Source organism: Arvicanthis niloticus, chromosome 11 (genome assembly GCF_011762505.2).
Source record: "Arvicanthis niloticus isolate mArvNil1 chromosome 11, mArvNil1.pat.X, whole genome shotgun sequence".
Taxonomy (NCBI): domain Eukaryota; kingdom Metazoa; phylum Chordata; class Mammalia; order Rodentia; family Muridae; genus Arvicanthis; species Arvicanthis niloticus.
In genome coordinates this window covers 36762919-36784051 of record NC_047668.1, presented here as the reverse complement: position 1 = coordinate 36784051, position 21133 = coordinate 36762919, and positions in this window count along the sequence as shown.

The following is a 21133-nucleotide window of genomic DNA, read 5'->3' as shown; positions in this document are numbered from 1 at the left end:
TTAATGAAATTCTATTTTATATTCTTCCATGGATCATACTTTTATGTCCTCACTGCATTTAAAAGAATTTAAGTAGTCTGGTTTGAAAACAGTCTTATTCAGGCCATTGTCTTCATTTGATAAAATTGAAAAGTCAATGCTTGGGAATATAACTTTTGACGTGACAAAGTTGGCATATATATATATATATATATATATATATATATATATATATATATATATATATATACATATATATATATGTATATATATATATATATATGTTTATGTTGCATTATTTTTCTGATTACATTGTTGATGATTTGTTGACCACACTGTTTTATGGCTGATGATGTTGGTTGTTAATGATGTTGATGTTGACTCTTGTGTTGGTGATACAGTGCTTTGTTATGATCTTGTGACTGATTGCATTGCTTTGTTGATGACTGAGTTATTCGTGCTATTGGTGGTTGTGGTTGTTAATGCTAATGCTATTGGTGGTGATGGTGGTGGTTGTGCTAACATTGCTGGTGATGATGGTGGTTGTGCTAACATTGGTAGTGATAACCCCAGAGGTAAAGGCCTTACTTAGAGTAAGGATGGTAGCAGTGATATTGGGTGAATATGACATTGGTGATAATGACATTGGCAGTGATGAGGTTGCTTCTGCTGCTATTTATGGGGTTGTTTCTGGTGGCACTGTTGATGCTGTTGGATGCTGTTGGTTATCTGATTTTCCTTCCTGTTGCTGTCATAAAATACCTGAGAAAAGCAACTCAAGAGAGAAACTGTTGGTGGGCAAGGGGAGGAGTGTGTGCCTTTAATTCCAGCACTCAGCAGGCAGAGACAGGCAGATTCCTGAATTTAAGGCCAGCCTGGTCTACATAGTAAGTTCTGTGAAAGCCACAACTACACAAAGCAAACCGCAGCATGGCTGGTTGGAAGACACCTAGAGGCCCATCTATATGACTTGCTTACCTTGGGTGCTACTACTGTGTCCATGTATATGGTGAAGAGATGAAAGAGAAGCAGAATGGTTTGAGTACTGAGTAGAGGCTGAAGATGAACTGGAGACGAGAGCGTGGTGAGGAACAGCCTGATGTGCGTAGCCTGCACTGCCACCTGAGGCCATAGCAAGATCTGGGCCTGTGCTGCTAATGAAGACCCCTGGGACCATCACCCTATAGTAGTAAAGGTTTGTTTTGATATCCATGGCCCATGTTACCACCAAAGGGCAGGCAGACATCCCTGGTCTGGGTGGCCACCTGGGGCCATGTTGATGTCCAAGGTTTATACAGAGCTGTCCCCTTGCAAGCTGCAGCACTTTAGTGAGCAGGTCCTGTACCTCACCTGGGCAACACAGTAGAGTTGACCCTGGTGGCAAGGGAATGGGTGAGCTGAGTCTGGGGTGCTGGTTGTTGTTGACAATGCTACAGATGCTTAAACTGCTTTTGTTGATGATGGTGTTGATAATAATAAGTTTGGTTGTTGTTGATGTTGTTGTGTTATATGGTGGTGGTGGTCTTTTTGGTGGTGACAATGGTAGTATTGCTGCTGGTAATTTGGTTGATGCTATCAGTATCAAGTGGATCTTTAAGCAGAGATTCTATCCAGTACTTCAAATCCTGTAAGCTGAAAGGAAATTATTTAAATATAAATGTTGATTTGCATGAGTTTTCTGCCTTATCTCAGTCCCTTTGTTTGGAGCATTGTTCATGATAATGCATCACCAATAAAGCCATTATAAAAACTAATATTTTTTTCAGTTTTGTATCTGAAGCTGAACTTCATTTGATTTTCTCTTGCTTATGTTTTTAGTGTTTGATACCTGGACACTACTAGGTCTTGGTACATGTGAGTTTGTATGACTCTTTTAGCTGTGGGATTGACTCTTAACATTCTAAGACTCACAAAATAGGAATTCTTCATTTGGTGTTCCCAGAGAAGTCATATAATAGCCTCTTATTCCATCACTCTCATCTCTTTCTCTTCATGTTTCCTCCCATGGGCCACTATTAAGAATCATGCTATTTTCTGTCTTCTTTGCTGTATTCCTTTGTTCATGATGTACACTTGCTAAGATGTCAAGGATATTTCTACTGAATGTAGTTGCTCCACTGGTGAGAACTTGTCTGGCTGGCCTGAGGACCTGTGGATAAGCACAAATGCACTGGTGGTACAGGTTGCTTCCAAATTTTATCTTGAAGATTTTAATTCCACTAATACTATTTAATCATCCCACTTGGTTATACTGTGAACTTTGAGCCAAGGCATTCATTTGTACCTTGTGAGTTTCATGTGAATGAAGACAAGTCTCAGAGGGGCTTCTTTTTGTTTGAGATTATCTCCTGATGCCATGCTGCCTCTATTTAAGCTAGTGTGAATTTGGGAAGCAGATAGAAAGAAGATCTATACCACTGTTTCCCAAAATATATCTATAACAAAGACCCGTGTTTCTGTCACCAATAAAAGTTTAAAAATTCTCGAAACCATGTCTGTTGATGGATTTTCATGCTATCAGGTATTATAAAGGGTCTCCAGTGTCCATAGTAGGAAAACAAACACAGAAGAGTTCGACTTGGTTTAGTCAAGCCTTTCACAAATTCATAGTTCTATATCCTTTACAAATTCTTTAAATCTAATGCTCCAAAGATGTACCCTTAAGAAAATGTAGGATCTTATATTGTATGAATTTGTTTGGAGAGGAAACAGAAGTCAGCATTAGTTCAGGGAGTGTCTCAGGCTGGTTTCAATGAAAGGAAAATATGTTAGTTATTTGACATTGGTAGCAAGACGTTATTATAACTTTATTGGTTATAGCTCATGGTACACAGACCTTCTTTAGTAACATATTAAGCAAAACAAGCACATTGTTGCATAAGCTAAATCACTATTTCTTGCGATTTCTCCTTATCCAAAAATATAATTTAGAGCCAATCTTAATTAGCTCCAGCATTAATCATGAGTGTTTCCCACAGACCAATCAGAAGTTTTCCCTGTCATCATGAAAAGGGCTTTCACCAGGAGCAATCCTGTATCTTCCGAGAGGCCACTCAATTCCCCAGCCTTAAGTAAACAGCCCCCAAACATTCTATGAACACTTGTCTCATTTTTTAAATATAAGAACTTCCTCATTTTTAGATATTTTACTTTTAGATTTTAATGATGTGTATGTATATAGGTCTGTGCATATGGGTAAATACACGTAGAGTCCAGAGTAGCATGTTGGATACCCAGGAGCAGGGAGTTAGTGGTGGTTGTGAGCCTCCTGACATAGATGTTGAGAACCAAACATCAGAAAGACCAGCAAGCATCACTCAACCACTGAGCTGTCTCTCCAGTTTTTTCCTTTTGTTTTACTATTCAAGATACAAGACAATATTACAAACAAGATGCAGCTATTCACTTATTCCCTCTCTGAGCCCATTAGCCACACAGTGGTAATCTCATATGAGAAGTGAGGTCTCTTTGATGTATTCATTGGTCCACAGAGTGACAGGTACTGAGGAAAGACCCTTGCTGTGTGCACCACATGACAACACAATGACATCAAGTCATTCCACAATACCTAAGATCAGTCACCCACAGTACATAAGAACATTCTCATACTGGGAACAGTCTGAAGTGAGCATACCACACATATCATTGGGACCACTAAGACTGGTGCTTTTATTGCTGAGAAGTGTTTATAGGACACACAAAATAACACATTAACTATCAACCTTGAAAAATCTGGGTATATGTTCTGTTTTGATAAATTTTAGTTTTTTAATTCGTCATCCATCATCCCAATAACCATAACCTAGGTTACACATGCTAATGCCATCAGCACTGAATAGTTCATCTAGGGAATTTTAGGTCCGTGACAATGGACTTCAGAAATAGTGCCTGGTTTAAGTTGACTCAGGTAGGTAGCATTTAAAAATACAAATGAATATACCTAATCTATGCTGCCTTTTTAAATGAAAGGTTTAATTTTTTTCCAAAAATTGTTTTGGTTTAGTCAGTTCAAAACACATCAATCAGACTGTTCAAATTGTGTCTGCTTTTAATCAGTCAGAGATGACAATGATCAAGAAGAAATCCCCTCTCATTTAAAATGGGAAATAGCTGACTAGGTATAAGAAGGTCCTTAAATTATGTTGCTCTTTGAGATAGGGGTTTAGTGTGTGAGGACACACATGTAAACAGGGTATGTAGGGGAAGTGCGTTTGCAGTGTATATGAGTGTGTGTTTATAAGATATCTTCATGGGATGGAAGGAGCTGAGGGTTCATGGGTTTATATGGGTTGTGTGTATGGAGGGTAGTATATGCATTGGGTATATTACAGTGTATTTGGGGTGTTTATTCAGTATGGTAGTTTGATTGAGAATAGCCCCATAGGTGCATATGTTTAAACACTTGGTCCTCAGTTGTTAGAACTATTAAGAAAAGATTAAGGATTGTGGCCTTATTGAAGAAGGTTTGTCACTATGGCAGGCTTTGAGGTTTCAGAATACTCACACCAGTCCAAGTCTTTCTTTCTCAGCCTCCAACTTTCTGATTAAGATTTGAGTTCTCACCTGTTTCTTTTGCTCTGCCATTATGAACTCTAACCCTTTGAAACCATAATCAATATTTCTGAAAACAAAAGTAACTAAGGCATGTGTTGTGGGGGGGGGGGGGGCAATATGTTGGGGATATGGGGCAGGGAATATGCATGTGAGATGGGTACCTATGGGGGTATGCATGTGGAGTATGTACAGATGTGTTAGTGTGGTGATCCTTCAGGGATATAGATGAGCGTCTGACTTATGGTCAGAGTACACTCTGTACATTCTATGCCTCATGGCTCTGAATCCACTTCCTCTTATCTGCATCTGAGGAAACAACAAGAGTAGAAGATCAAAAACTAAAGTAAAGCTGCTTGCCATTTCAGTGACAGATTGTGGGAAATCTTAGAAAATCAGAAGCTAGAAAATTTTGAAGGATTTTGAACTCTTCACTTAGAAGGCCTCATTAGTCATGGATGATAAAGCCTTGAGTTGTGTGGATATGTCCCTGTGAACCTTAATTCAAAGGTCAGGGCTAGAAAGGCTCTCTCTGAAAGTTAGGGGATTTCTTCACCAAGTTCCCAAAGCCACAGAAAATAGCCATTTGAGAGTGCAGAGAGGGGAGTCTGCAAGGCAAGACAAAGGCACAGCACAGCTATGATTAGAGACAGGCCCTTATGTGTATGGTTATTGCATCTCCTGCTTAAGTTAGAATATCAGGAAGCTTTTGTCTTGGAGCTATTATAAATACTGTTTTAAAATAACAATATTTCCAGTTAGAAAATAGAACTTTTCCTTGAGTAATTAAGATCCTTTAATATTTAGATATCCTGTTCCTTTGGGAAAATTTTGGGTCAACTAAAGCACTCATACTATGCTGGTAAGCATGTAGGCAACTTTGAAAAGCAGTTCATCATTATGCAATTGCATCATGTAGTTGTGTGCACTACAACCCATAGCTTTGCTTTTACATGCGTGTCTAGATGAAATGCACTGAAAGGCACCCACAGGAAAGGTCATATAGCTCTAGTATTTGTAAACCCAGATATGACTTTGAGGTGACCAGTCCTGATTTATGTGCATGCCTTTTGTGATATGATGCCTTATTATAGACCCCAGTGCAGTGAGGCCAGTAGGTTGTCAATTGTAATCAATAGACTGTAGGGCAAAGTGAGCCTTTGTTCTATATATGTTGAGTAGACAACTGTGAACATATCCTTATAGAGAAAATGGAGGCTTAGATAGTCAACTGGACAGCAATGCACTGTCTTGTTGATCTCAGGAAATAATGGCATATTGAGATGTAGAATCAATGTCTAGAGGAAGGTGGATAGTCAGCATTGTGCATGGCTAGATCAGCTTTGGTTCATGGAGGACCTTGCCCTTGGGTGTGGAAGCTTGTATTTTTATCACTATGGTCTCCTCACCCTACCCATCACACCATCTTCAGAAGCTTTTATAGAGGATGGACAGTGATTTTTCCCCTATTTGGTGGTGTGTTGTATTTCTTTCTTAGTGCATATTAGACTCTGTATTTCTCTTTAGTGTATATCAGACTGTAACACAATTAGGAAGTACTTGCCCATAATAGTATCACCTTTTCTGTACAGTCTGGATGGTCTAATCAGAGCCACACTTACCATTTTGATTGAGAGAGTCTGTTAAGTATATGGTAAATTAACTTTGAGCTCAAATAGCATGTGACAGTTTGCCAATGCAATGTACATTACACCATCTTGGCCATTATACACAGAAATATGAAAGGATTCTATCTCTAAGAGAATCGTAAGCAGGAAATGGAACTGTAGAAACTCCAGGGTGTCGTGCATTTAAGACTTGAATTGCCAGGTTCTTCTGAAGATAGAGTCAAGAGATTAGCAATGAAGCTGGAAGCCCTCCTCTTGTGCACTTCACTGCCACTGTCCACTGACATGCCAAATAAGGTATATGACCTGAAGTTGAGTGTCATTCACTGTGGGCCAGGATCATCATCACTACAGAAGGCTATACACACGTACAATTGTGTGATGTGACTGCATCCATGTCTTCTTGCTCCCACAGTACACAGGCACTCACCTATGTGTCACTTTGAGACTAATTTTTCTCTTCCTCTGCCAGCTCCTATAAATACTGATAGATGATGTAGGATCAAGGCCACTTGCCCATATAACTTAGTGTACTCCACAGCTCTACGTGCAGCCAGTCATTCTGAGAAAACCAAACCACCATACCAAGGCCATCCTGTTCATAAGGTATCTTAACTATGAGAAGCAGACTGTTCATTTTGGGGACATGAGACAATATCCACTATCTTTGTGGCATAGCAGGAGTCATTTTTTTTTTAAAAGAAAAGATAATTCTTCACTGCAGAAGAAATGGCCTCGTAGCAGACCTCTAATGGTGCTAACAATGAAGCCCACAGGATGAGAGCTTCCAGCCCAGAGCTTCATTGCTAATCACTTGACTGTATCTTCAAGAGAACCTAGCAATTCACATCTTGAGTGCACTGCAGCCTGTAGCCTCTGCAGTTCCATTTCCTGCTTAGGGTTCTCTCAGAGCTAGAATTCTTTCAGATTTCCAAGGATAATATCTGAGATGGTGTAATATACATTGCATTAGCAAACTGTCATGTGCTTTTGAGCTTAAAGTTAATTTACCATACACTTAATAGACTCTCTCAATCAAAATGGGAGGCGTGGGTTAGACCATCCAGACTACAGAACAGGTGATATTCTTGAGTACAGGCAAGCACTTCCCAAGCAGGACATTCTGCCAAGTGCTGTGCATAGTAAGAAGCAGCAGACTCCTGATTTTTCAGAGAGCATGTCTACTATGTTCTGCAGTATGAATGGATGATAACAGTGTCTCTTACTAGCCCCATGAACACTATCACAGAGTTGATAGATATGATGTCAACAACCGAGATCTCTTCATATCATTTTCTGACAGAGGATAGAAAACACAATGTAGCTCAAGAGAAATTGAAATGTCTGCTACTATTCACCACCTTTGTAAACATTCTTTTCTACTGCTGTGGTTTAAATGCCATTCTACATCCAACACCAAAATGTCAAGGCTTTTGTGGTAGTTTCGAGAGAGGCAAGATATGAAAGAGGCGATTTGGTTATGTGTGCTCTATTTTCATTGGCGAGTTGGAAAGTTTGTCTCTTTCATGACATCCTGCTTGCCATATAGTGGCCTTTGCCAAATGCTGGTCCCCAAGTCATGAAGTCAGAACTGTGAGCAGATGTGTTTCTATTTATCATATATTTCCCTGCCTCAAGTGTTTTATTACAGCAGGATGAAATAGAATAATACATTAATCTACCTCCTGATAGATGGCTGAGTCAATGGCCTTTCTATTTTGTCTGAATTTTTGTTTTATGTGTATGAGTTTTCCTCACATTTGTATCTTGTGCTGCATGTGCATGCAGTGCTTGTGGAAGCCAGAAGAGGGTATCAGATCCCCTGAAAATGAAGCTCTAGATAGTTTTGAGCTGCCACACAGGTACTGGGAATTAAGCCCAGATCCTCTGCAATAGTGGCCATTGCACATAACCACCGAGCCATCTCTCTAGCCCTAAAGAACTCTTTATTGATGAGGTCACAGCCGGGTTGTTCAGTGCAATTGTTGCCTCCTCATATCCTCTTATCATTCTTTGGTCTCGAGAGACTTAGAAACCCAGTAGGACCACTCAGCAGTTGTAGCAGCTGTTGGACTACAGTAATGTTTCTGACATCCTGGCATGAGACACTGTTTATTTACTATGATGTTAGGTTGTACAGGGCACCGTTTCAGAGTTTGCATATGCTCCTTTTTTTTTTCTGATACCACATAACAACATGGAGATGGGCATTGCACTAGCTGTTCAATGTCTTCCTATAGTGGAGGACTTAAAACAATGATATTGTGGTGCATTTTCAGACACACTGGCTCACTTGCAGGCCACCACGGATTGGGTGTCTGTGTGTTACCTGACCTCTTCTGCCTTAACTCTTACCAGAAGGGAGAGAAATCCAAGAAGTGCTGAACAACTCGGTAATTTTGGATTATCTTCCCTCTTTCCTAGTATAGTTTGATGTAAGAAAATGACTGACATGCTTTCTTTGAAAGATGTGGGGAATTACTACCAATATAGCATTGCTTTGGTACTTCTTGACCCTCCCTCTTCAGAACATGTTCTCTTCTTCAATGAATAGATCTTGAATCCAAAACAGCTCATTTCTGCAAGCTGTCTGTGAGGACTATTGCTCTCAGCTTCCAGATCTTGCACCCCTAGTTTCTTCTTATGATGTGTGCAGGTTGATAAGTGGCTTGATAGACTTCTATCTATTTTGTTCCCTGGGGGATCTGTTCTATTCCCCATCTTCATAATACTGAAGGTCAGGTCTGTTGGCTGCCACTCCAACCTTCCTAGTCTTGATGATAATTGCATCCACCTGGTTTCTGATCTTGATGCTCTTGACATCTGGCCTCTATTTTTACAGAGCTCTGTCATCTGCATGGTTTTAGTGAGCTTAATTCTGTAATCACGTCCCCCATATTCAGTCTGGTCTGTAGAGAACAACAATTCTAGAGAGCATTTGTGAGGCTGGTACCACTCTTTCGCATGTCCATTATTGCTTAGTAGACAGGGATTGTGCCAGCCCTTCATGATGGCCATAACTATCTATGTCATGGATTCTCTGGCTTTGTATAACACATCCTTCCTACTGTGTCCTCTTCTGAGTCTCTCAGTCTTTTCATTTACTATGAACTCACTATTATTTCACTTACATTCTAACTCATTTAGCACAAACTACCGAGTTGTCCTTTTTTCTAAGGGTTTTCCTAATAAATGTATCCCATCTCATCTCCTGAGGCTCGGTCTTGTATCTCCAACTCTCTCCAGATTATTTAACTTGCCTTTGTGTAGATCTTAACTAGGCCCCCTTTAACAAGCATCCTTAGAATGCAGTCACACACACTCTGCTCTGACCCCCCTCCCCTGCACTAGCACATTTTGTCTAGTTCTTGTAAGTATTCACCAGGCTCAGGCCATGCTGGCTAGAACATGCTCTATCTTATTTCTAATGGACCAGAGAATGGTGTTAGAAAACTCAGACAGACACACAGTGGTGTTGGGTAGGATCTTCATTTCAAGTAGGAGCAAGTGCTCACTCTTAACAAGAAGGGTTGGAATAGTCTTTCCACTCCAAACATTCTTATAGACCATGAGAACTCAAGTGGTGTAGACATCAACCCTATGTCTTCACCTTATGTATCAGGCTTTTACTTTCCTCTAACCGTAAATGTGATGCTGAGCTTTTGTGTCCACCATCAATGCACCAGCTCTGAAGTATCTCATCACTGGGGGCATTTTTTTTTTTTTTTTATCATGGTGAATACTTTCTCACTTCAGAAATTGTGAGATATACAGTCATCTCTCAGAAGGGTTATACAAAAGTCTTTTTCTAACCCAGAATCAAAAAATCAGATTTGTGAACACAGTGAAAGAATATTTTCAAAACACCCAACTTAACTATCTGCTATAATCTTTCAGGAGTAAGTAGGCACTTAGGATCATTTCACATTAATGCTGGCTGTCTTTAAGAACATGCTTTTCAAGGAAGATGATTTTGTTACAATGAATGAGTGAGGCACAAAGGGCCATGGAGAATAAACAAGCGAACCAAGACTGGACATTTTAAAGTATAAAATCTTTGTGTTGAGACAGTCACTCTGGGTAAACAGTTTAACATACCATTTACCTGGCATCTCTACCTTCTGTTGTGGCAAAAGTTTCTGAAATCCTATGATAGAGCTGTATTAACTGTAAGCCATCTCCACAAATAAGATCTATTCACTCCCTGATCCAAGGGGCCTGAATAGCCACCTATAATTTGACTTATGTCTCCTAACCTTCTCCCCACACCTCCCTGAAGGTTCCTTTCTGCCTTCAGCATTTACTCTTAGAGAGCACGTAAAGTGAGTCATACAGAACCTGAACTTTTCTCTTTCTAACTGGATTATCTCATTCAGCCTAATGCCCTCTGCTGTCATCCCTGTTGCCTTGGATACACTGGCACCCCTCTTTTCACTGCTGAGTTATGTTCCTATGTGTGTACACATATCATGTCTTCTCGACCCATTCCTTCACTGACGGTCACTCAAACTTTTCCACATCTTTGTTACTGCATCAGATTCTGCCGTGAATATAGGTATGGACATTTTACTACAGGATATGTTTTTTCCTGTATTATACCCAGAAGAAACATATCCAATATCCCTAGGGATTTGTTTTGAGAATCTTCCATGATGCTTTTCCTAACAGGTAAATCAACTTTTCACTCTCAAAATACACTTTCACCCACACCGTTAATATCTGACAAAACTGACCTAAGAAACATGAGATTATCATTATCATTATAACCCTTTCATTATCGAACATTTGCTTTCCTTTTTCTTTTTTTTTTTCTATTCTTTAGTGTTTTCTATGTTTTGCTTCCTTGGTTTTTGTTTTGTTTTTGTTTGTTTTTGAGATAGGATCTTGCTAGTTATCTCAGGCAGTACTTAAACTCATGGCCTTCTTGCCTCAGTCTCCTAAACACTGGGCTCACAGGGGTGCAGCATCATGCCAAGATAATTAGTGATTCTGAGCTCACCTTCATAGGTGTGTTGACCCATGTCCTCATTTGAGAAATGACTGTTGGGGAACATGGACTGCTTTTGAATCATGTTATTCATCTATGCTATTGCTTTTGAGTTGTAAAGTCCCTTTATGTTTTCTGTTGAGCCTTTTTCAGATGCATAGTTTGTAATCATTTACGTGTTCACCCTGCAGTTTGTCCCCTGTTCTGTGCAGACGTTGCCTATCTTGCCTCCACCCCACTTGTGTGTTTTTTGCTTTTGTTGCCTGAGCCTTGCATTATATACAGCAACTTCTTGCCAAGGTCAGTGTTAATCATTTCAGATGTTGTACTGAAATCTCACATCCATTTTGTGTGTGAGTGTATGTGTGTGTGTGTGTGAGTGAGTGTGAGTATGTGTGAGTGTGTGTGAGTGTGTGTGTGTATGCTGTGAGATAGTGTCTATTTTCATTCTTTTAGTAAATAACGATTCAGAAGATATATATTGAGAGTCTGAAAATATCCATGGAAAGAATGAGTAAATGTAATGTGGACAGGGTGAGGAAATAGGTAATCCTATTAGAGCTGACCAGTTTAAACATACTCACTCCATACCTGATAAGGAATGGGAAAACTGATTGGAATTTTCTTCTGCTAAATGTACAATTGATATTTAGTAGAAATAAATATAGTGTTTGATAAACAATTGAAATAAACAAAAATCTCAGACTAGAGAGATGGCTCAGTAGTTAAGAGCCATTGCAGATACAGTTCTTGCAAAGGACCTGAGTTCATTTCCAAGCACTGACATTGGGTGGTTTAGAACCACCTGTACCTCCAGCTATAGAGAATCTGAGGCCATTTTAGGGCCTACACACATACACACACACACACACACACACACACACACACAGAGAGAGAGAGAGAGAGAGAGAGAGAGAGAGAGAGAGAGAGAGAGAGAGAGAGAAATATAGGATCATGAAAGGACAGTATGGTTTCTGGTAGAGCACCTGAAAATCGCCAGAAACCTCACAGGGTTCCCTGAAAGGGATGGCATGCATTTCACCACACTCCCAGACTCCAGGCTCCTGACAGGAGGCAGAAGACCTCCATAGAGTGAGGTCCTCCAGGCACATAGGACAATGCCCACTAGCCCCCTCCACAGGTAGAGGGTGTGACTACAGGCCACAGAGCATCAAGACAGATCTCCATATCAATGAGGTACCTAAAAGCCAGAGGGGCATAGACAATCAAAAATTCCTTCTCAGACCCTCCTCCTTGTAAAAGGTATTTGACCTCAGGCCTGTGTAAAAATACCAGAGTATATTTTCATCCATTTTCTGCCATGACAATAAATATCTTAAGACCATAGCCTATTTCTCTTCTTTGGGACCCTCTATGGGGAACTGTGGAAAAAGTTTTCAACTACCAAGCCACTGCCTAATGTCCTGCAGACAACCTCTCTACTCTTACAGCCACGGAGGCCCAGCAACCCAAGCAAGCAAGCGCGCTAGCTGAGACCCAGCCAAGTGAGTTGCCATGACAAGACTCTCATCCCTACAAGGCACAGCTGGAGCTCATCTCTCACCCTCTCCTCTTTGTCTTGGCCCTTCTGTGGCCTCCCAGTGGCCTGAGAACCAACTGGTTCCTGGTCACTTTTTGACCCGGGGTGCCAGTGTGCAGTGAACACAGTCAAACTCCGATGCCTTGTCCCCATAAAATGTCCTAGCCTTGTGGCGAGACGGAGACAAGACCCACACATCAACCCAACACACAAATGCAGTCAATTTAACATAAAAAAATATCTTATAAAATTAAATATTTAAATTTCTGTTTGTATAAGTAAAGCCAAGGAGAACAGAAAGAAAATAAGTGTTTAAGATAGAAATAAAGAGTAACAATGAGTCCCAAAATATCCACAGCCCCACAAATATAAACATTTTGAAGTTTTATGGCAACTGGAGGGCTCCAGAAAAGTGTGAAAAAATAAGAATTAATAGATACATTGTGGAAGATTATTGAAAACAGGATAGAGACATTAAAGGAAAGTGACACAAAATGTCAAAAATAAAAAAACAGGCAACATATCCATAAAAAGTCATAAAAAAAGCTTAAACTGAAAAATTTTAAATTTCTACAACCTCAGAAAATTAAAACAAAAAATATGCACACAAACGAGGAGAGGTACTAGAAAATAAGCTCCTTGCTTTTTGTTATAATTTTCTTGATGTAAACATTGGATAAACTAGAAATTCAGTGTCTTGTCTGCACCTAACAAGGTTTATCTGACATTGATCCAATGGGTCCTTGATGATGGTAGTTTGACTAGAAATGGTACCCATAGGCTCATAAATTTGAATACTTGGTCATTATAAAGTGGCACCACTTGAGAAGGATTAGGAGGTGTGGCCCTGTCAGAGTAGGTGTGGCCTTGTTGGAGGAAGTGTGTCATTGGGTGTGGGCTTTGGTTTTCAAAGACTCAAGCCAGGCCCAGTGGGTCTCTTTCTGCTGCTTGGGGATCTGGATATAGAACTCTCAGCCCCCTCTCTCTCTCGCAGCATGTCAGCTTGCATGCTGCCATGCTTCCCACTACGCTGATAATGAACTAAACCTCTCAAACTATAAGTAAGCCACAATTAAATGACTTCTTTTATAAGAGTTTCTGTGGTCACGGTGTCTCCTCACAACAACAGAAACACTAAGACCTTGATCCAACTCAACAATGAAAGGATATGTATACCATTTATTTACTTATTTATAGCTTCAAAAATGAGGTATTTGCCATTATTGTTTTATGTTTTTGAGACAGGGTAGTCCTGGCTGGTGTGTAACTTGCTATATTGATCAAACTGGCCTGAAACTCATGGAGATCTACCTGCTTTGGCCTCCCAACTGCTGGGATTAAAAGTATGTGTTAATATTTACAGCTCAGAAATTACCTTTGTTAGGAGAAGGTCTGGTGACTGCAGGAGCCTTGGCTGGTTCTTGAGTGTGAAGAACATGACCGATTATCATGAGACTGTAAGACACAATTTAAAGTGAAAGAATAGGACAGAAAAACAGCTGTCACATTCAGCATGGCAGAGCCCAGGCTTCCAGAGTTATCTCCACCAGTATCCTGTCTAAGCACTACAGAAAACTCAGCTATACATCTTTACCATAAATAAATTTCAACAAGTGCCCAAGAAGTTCATATAGTTCAGATCACACACTTGGACCAAAATTCAGTCAAGTTAAAAATCTTATCATTAAGAAGTGATTAACAAGAGTCTTTTAATATGTTAATACATTTTATAACGCACATGAACATACCCATAAATCAGAGAAGAAATTACGAGAATGAGAAGACAACAAAGAACCCCAGCTTCCTGCTTCCTGCTAAAGACTGTGTGCAGTGTGGCTGGGAACCTCTGAGTTCCTCATTTCTGTGCCAGCTCCTAAGACAACCTTTTCCAAAGAGCCTGGGCACAGACACGATTCTGCCATTTAATTGCCCCTGAGGAATGTCTGTTTCTACCTTGCATAACTTCACTAATGCTCTCTCAGTCCGACTGGCTCAGTTGGTGTCCCCAGAAGGTCACCTCCCTCCTTCATTCTCCAACAGCAGCATTCTCCTGTATCTCTGCCTACACAGACAACCCCAGTGTTTTTCAGGCCCGTTTGTCCTCTGGGAGTCTTTTCCTTCGCCATCCCCAGGTAGGGTCCCTCAGTGACTCCAGGGGTCTTCTCCACACTGAGTGGGTTTTTTTTTTTCTGCCATTTACTCTGTTTTCCATGGTTCACAATACAACCTACTGCCTGATTCCAATACCCCAACACAGTGTTGCTGGGACTTGTGGAAACCCACTGAAGAGTGCTGGCTGGGTACATGAGCCATAAAGTAGCAGTGACGACCAGTGTTAATGTCAGTTTGATAGAATTGGAATCTACAGTCACTCCTGAGAAGGGACTTGTGAGGGATGGTATTGATTACACTGATGGATGTGGGAAGTCTCATCTTGATTGTGGACCACACCCTCTTCAGGTAATCCTAGACTGTATAAAGTGAGCTGAGTGCTTTGGACATCCATCCTTCTGTTATCTATATGTGATGTAATGTGACCAGCTGCTTCAAACTCCTGCTGTCTTGACCTCTCTACCATTATAAACTATATATATTGACTATAATAAACCCTTTTCCCCTTAAGCTGCTTTTGACAGTATTTTATCATGGCTATAGGAATAAACCTAAAGCAGGGGCAGAGATGGATGGTAGGAGTCACAGGAAATGGCTGAAGCAGGCTGATTGTATCATGATAGGTAGGCAGAAGGCTGCAGGTCTTCTCTGGGTTTACATACAGTATACATTTTCCTGAAAAAGTTCTGCAGAACACTCATCTGTCATGCCTACCCATGGGATGAGCTTCAGACCCTGAGATGTAAGACCAGTGGAGACATTAGAGGACCCTCAAAGCCAGAGCTGAGGTCAAGGTTATTCTAGAAGGAGCAGTGTTTTCCAGCCTTTAGACATCACTGTGAACCACAGGCACTTTGAGTGACATCATGACGCTGGGGAATAGATTCTGTGTCCCAAGCTTAAAGTTGCATGAATGGCACCTAGAGCCCTGAGCCTCTGTTGCTCTCTGCCCTGCAAGAATGGGGACTTAAATGTTCAATTACCAGAAAAATGCCTACCTAAGCCACCTTAAATATGTCAGGCATAGTGGTATGTGCTTCCAATCAGTGTCGGGGAGGCAGATAGAGGCAGGTCATGGGCTTTCTGGACAGCAAGCTTAGCTTCTTTGGTGAGTTCAGGCCAGTGAGAGACTCTGACTCACAAAACAAGGTAGATGACACCCAAGGAACACCACTGGATGCTGACCTTTATCCTCCACACGTGCACCTGCACATGCATACACATCCACACAAGCACACACCACATGCATGTATGCATAAATGCACGAAAAGAAATGACTGACACCATGTACACTCGCATTTGAATCACGGCTTACACTGGAGCAGGCTCTAATGTCTGGAAACCAATTAGCACACTTCAAAATGACTATTTCCCCCTCTGTTTGACAAGTTTTTTTCCCTATTGGTTAAGGAACGGAGGCCCTAAGCAAGGTGACCAGGAGAAGGACTAAAAATAAACGGAATCATATGGCACTCCTGAAGGAGTCTGCAGTAGGCAGGATGCGGCGACAGATGAAGGCACAGGCTGGTCTGCCGCTTTCGCAGACAGTAGCTTCCTTCGATGGCAGAGATGGAGACAACACTGTGGTTGGTAGGAGCACCTGATGGGTGTGGCACTGGCTGTAGCAGAGAGCAGCACAGGCTCGGGGCTCTAGGCACTGCTCATGCAACTTCAAGCTTGGGACACAGAAGCTATGGTCTCATTGCTGTCACACCTGGACTCATATGGTACCACTCTCCAAAGTGAGAGGTGAGCTGAGAGATGGTGATGGAGATTAGCTCCTATTGCCCTTGCTGGATGCTGTGTGGGGGAGTAATGCTGGGCGGTACCTGCTGTTGTTGGCGCTCTCCTGTTCTTTGCACAATAGCACTTTCTGGTAATTATTTCCTTTCAATTCTCTGTGCGATAATAGCCTGCAGGGACTTGAAATCTTTACACTTCGATGTTCATATCTAACACCATGGAATCTTGTTTCATTTCTCTTAGCAGGGCTACCTTGAGTGGCCAGTTTCCTTCCTCCCCTACAGAGGTCTGTACTCCCAACTTTTTTGAAGGGTGCACAATTTTTTTTTAGCCACCACTTCCTTTTCTCTTTTTTTCAGCGTATCTTTTATTAAATCAGAATAATAGTTCTCTATTTGTTTTTAGCAATAATGACCATTGTTTACCAGAAGGCATACGTGCTATGTATCTTACATTGTGATCAATCTTCTGCCATGAACATCATTCACATCCCTCATGTGTATGTGTTACAGCTTCCCAGTAGTACTTTTCCGTCTCCTCTCTACCCTGCTGAAGGCATGCTGTGAGCATGACTTCAGTATGCTTGCCCCACTGGCTTGGAAGCCTGCATCCTATTCTGTGAGGCATTACCAATGATGTGCTCTTCAGAAATACAGAGTTCATTTGGACACGCAAGAGCTGATGACAGAAAACTGGCAGCTTAGATTTGTAACTGAGCCGAAGAATCATTTAAAACAATATATTTAAAGATACCTAGGGACTTAGGGATTTGAAGGAAGACAGACAGAGGTTCCTGGTCTCCAAATCCAGTTGTCATTGGTTTTATGTTTAACCATATCCTTTCCACCTGAAAGAGCACATATGGAAGTCCTCGGCATCTGTACCTGGGACATGACCATATTTAGAAACAGGATTGCTGCTGATTAAATAGGTTGAGATGGAGGCTACTTAGAAGGAGGTTTCTAGACTAATATGACTGCTAGTATTTATGAAGATGAGTCAGACACACATAAGATGTGGTAGAGGTGGTCCTGGAGGCAGACATTAGTGCAAAGCTGCATCCCAGTGAGATTAATGATGTCCTACACCTCTAGACGCAGAATGATAAGCCCTTTCCTCACAGGCATCAGAGGGAGTATAACATTTCCTATACCAGACATGTCCAACCTATGTTTCTTAAGCCACACACATCCCAATAGCTATGAAAGCATACCAACACATGAATAGATGACAGTGTCATATGGCATTATCAAAGAGGTTGACTCCCCCAGTCTAGACCTCAGGTTTTGGAACTTTGAAACAATTCCTATTTTGGCAAGTTACCTATTTCTGGAACTTCATTGCGCCTGACCTAGGCTCTCACCTAAGCCTCCCACACACCCAAACCACATTTCAGGCTGTGCTAAGTATAAGCTGTGACCTCTTCATTTCCAAAAAGGTGACTCCTAGCTATGTGCCTCTTTATCCTGGCTTTGTGGGGGTTCTTTCCTGTCACCCAGTCAGTCCCAGCACCTCTTAGTCTCTATTACCTGAGACAGAAGGAGCTGCCTTGCCTGTTGTTTCCAAGCATTTCAATTTGACCCTTCATCCTCCCCCACTGGGTATCAGCTCATGTACATCTATCTGGAAACAAATGGGACTTTCGAAAGTTGTTTTCTTTCAGTGAGTTACACAACAGCAGCTAGTGATGGCATTTTGTAGATGAAGCTAATTTCAACTGTTTTTCATTTAACTAGGTAACGTTGGTGAACTAAATCACATAGAGCTTGTTACTAGCCCCTGTTGGCCATGAGCGTGCCTATGATCTTTTAGGTGTGCCTATAATAGAAATTTAGCATTTAGAAGTTCTGAAACTCTATGGTTGCCTAATATCAGCCTTTGCCCTCTAGGAGGCTGGACCTGCTAAGTAATGTCACTGGAACCAAGACTTGTTCAGCAGCTAAGCTTAAATCAATGCATTTAGCAGCTTCTTGTAGCCTAATAGTGCTTGGACGGAAGCTTCATGGTTTGTGTAAGTTTGTCTCTCAGGTAGTAAGCAGTAGTTCTTGAAGATGGGCTGACTGCTTCTGGCTTGGGGCCTTGTCTCAGACAACATGGGAAAAAAAAAAGGCCTGGAGACTAGAGTTTTACAGGCCTTGAGTGTCACACTCCAGCAAAAGAAGTCTTCTCATTTCAGCAGACAGCAGATATATTCTAAAAAAAACAAACAAACAAACAAACAAAACAAACAAACAAAAAAAAAAACAAATACACCTCTAGTTTTATGTTTACTGTTGTTTCTGAGAGCAGGTACCTTGCATGTTAACCACATGGCCCCAGCCTGGTTTCACTGCTGAGTAGTACTAACTTTGGAAACTTGGGGGGGGGGGGGGAGAATTACTTACAGTACCTTACAGCACATTTAAAGAAGCATAAAGTAGTTCAGGGAATTAAAAGCAATTTGATTTTCATTCAAAAGGGCATTAGTTGTAATGGTCTTTGTATTATTATGGAAAATATAGCCGATAAAGGCAACTCAAAAAAGCAAATGTTTATTTTGTCTCACAGTTTGAGGTGGTTTGGTCTGTCACTGCAGAAGCCATGGAGCAGGAGTCTGAGGCAGCTGCTTGCACTGCATACACCCAGGCAGTAAAGAGCAGTGAAGGCTGCTACTCAGTCTGCTTCTGCATTTTTATTCAGTGGACAACACTAACCCATGGAATGGTGCCACAGGCATGAGGGATGGTGCTTTTCTCCTGAGCTAACTCTGTCCAGAAACACCTTTGCAGACACACCTGTAGGTGTGTTTCATGGTGATATTAAATCTGGCCATGTTTACAATAAAGATAAGGAAATATTCTAGGAGAATATTCTGCTACCTGAAAGTATTTCAACTCAGAAAAATGTTTTAACTATAGACTGTCACTGTTCTAGAGGCTATGGGACCTGGGAGGATGGAGCCTAAAATGAGGCAGCCTAAAGTCTCATGCAATAAGCAACTTTATTTAGAGCCCCAGACAATTTATACTCTGAGGGTTAAGAAAGGTGACAGGTGCAAAGTTCTCGTAAGCTCAAGCTGTATATAACCACAAGGAATAGCCACACATGGCAAAAACATGTTTTTCTACAGAGGCATACAAATAGCAATAGCCAGTTGCAACGTGAGATCTGAAATATACTCACTTCTATCTGATACACCCAGAAAACATGGAAACACATTCCAAGAATAGTTACCAATTACCTGTTCTGAAGAAACTGAGGCTGCATGGCTCTTGTTTTGTTTTTGTTTGTTTGTTTTTGGACTGTCTCACATCATGCAGAGTTTTCTTCATATGAATCCATTCTTGGTCCTGGACTGTGTTCTGACAATCTTGTTGTCATCTTGTTAACTAACAGAGTTAAGTAAAATAACACCTATGTGTTAACACACACACACACACACACACACACACACACACACACACAGGAATCCATATTACAGCTACACATTCTTTTGTGATAAAACAATAAATTGCTGATTTTTTAAAAAAATTTTAAGGGCTGACTTTGACCCCAAAGATGAAGTTAGAAGAAGGACAATTTACCCTAGGCTGTTGATCTTTGTGAGCGTGTGACTTAGTGAGGTTTTTCTCCCCTCTGATAAACATAAAGCCAACCCTTTCCCTACATCCTTGGCATCCTTACAATTCCTGATCTTATAAGTCAAGATCCCTTTATCAAAGGATAAAGGTGAAGATTTGTCTTCCCTTGTTCCCTCACATTCCAGAAATTGTAAAAGCACTTGGACGAAATGCTATACATGAAGAAGCTCTCCCACACTGAGGCCTAGTTCTCTGGCTCTTCATTCAGGAGACACCAGGGACAATGGAACCAGAGAGGCACAGACAGAAGCAGGGGCTGTTTGTGCCCTCTAAACACACAGACTCTAAACACATAGATGAGAATTTCCAGGTTTCTGAAGAGAAACTGTGGCATGAAGGAAACCAAACAAAACCCCCACATGGAGGAAGTTCCCCAGTGATAGTGTGGAGGCCATCCTTGGAGGGGCAAAGGAGACACTGCATTTGTGGCACTCGGATGGGATATGAGAAAAATGGAGAGTTTGGGGAAAGCTACAAACATGGCCATCCAGTTAGACCATCTGCGAAAAAGTGATTGCAGCAATGGATGAAACTGAATGGTAATTTGACGTATCATTGTCAAAACCCAACCACATCTTAAATAGACCACAGGATGGGAAATAAAGCTAAAAACCTGACAGGAAACACATAAAGAAATACATAATGATGTATAGGCAGTATCAAGTAGAAACCACCCTAGCACAACTGCTCAGTTATGCTGGCTTCACCCTGTGTTCTAGGAGTAGAGCTGTGACATTTGGGGCTTTTGTTCTTTTTCCTCAAGACTTTTTTTTCTTTGGATATTTTGGATCTTTAGAGGTCACAAGGGAATGTTAAGATGCTGCTTCTACTTTCGTGAAAAGTACAACTGAGATTTTTTATAATAATCTCATTTAAATCTATAAGATGCTCAAGGTAGCCCAAGCTTTTGGGCAGCTTTTTATACATATGGAATCTCTTTCAATTTATTTAGGGGATACTTTAGGTTGTCATT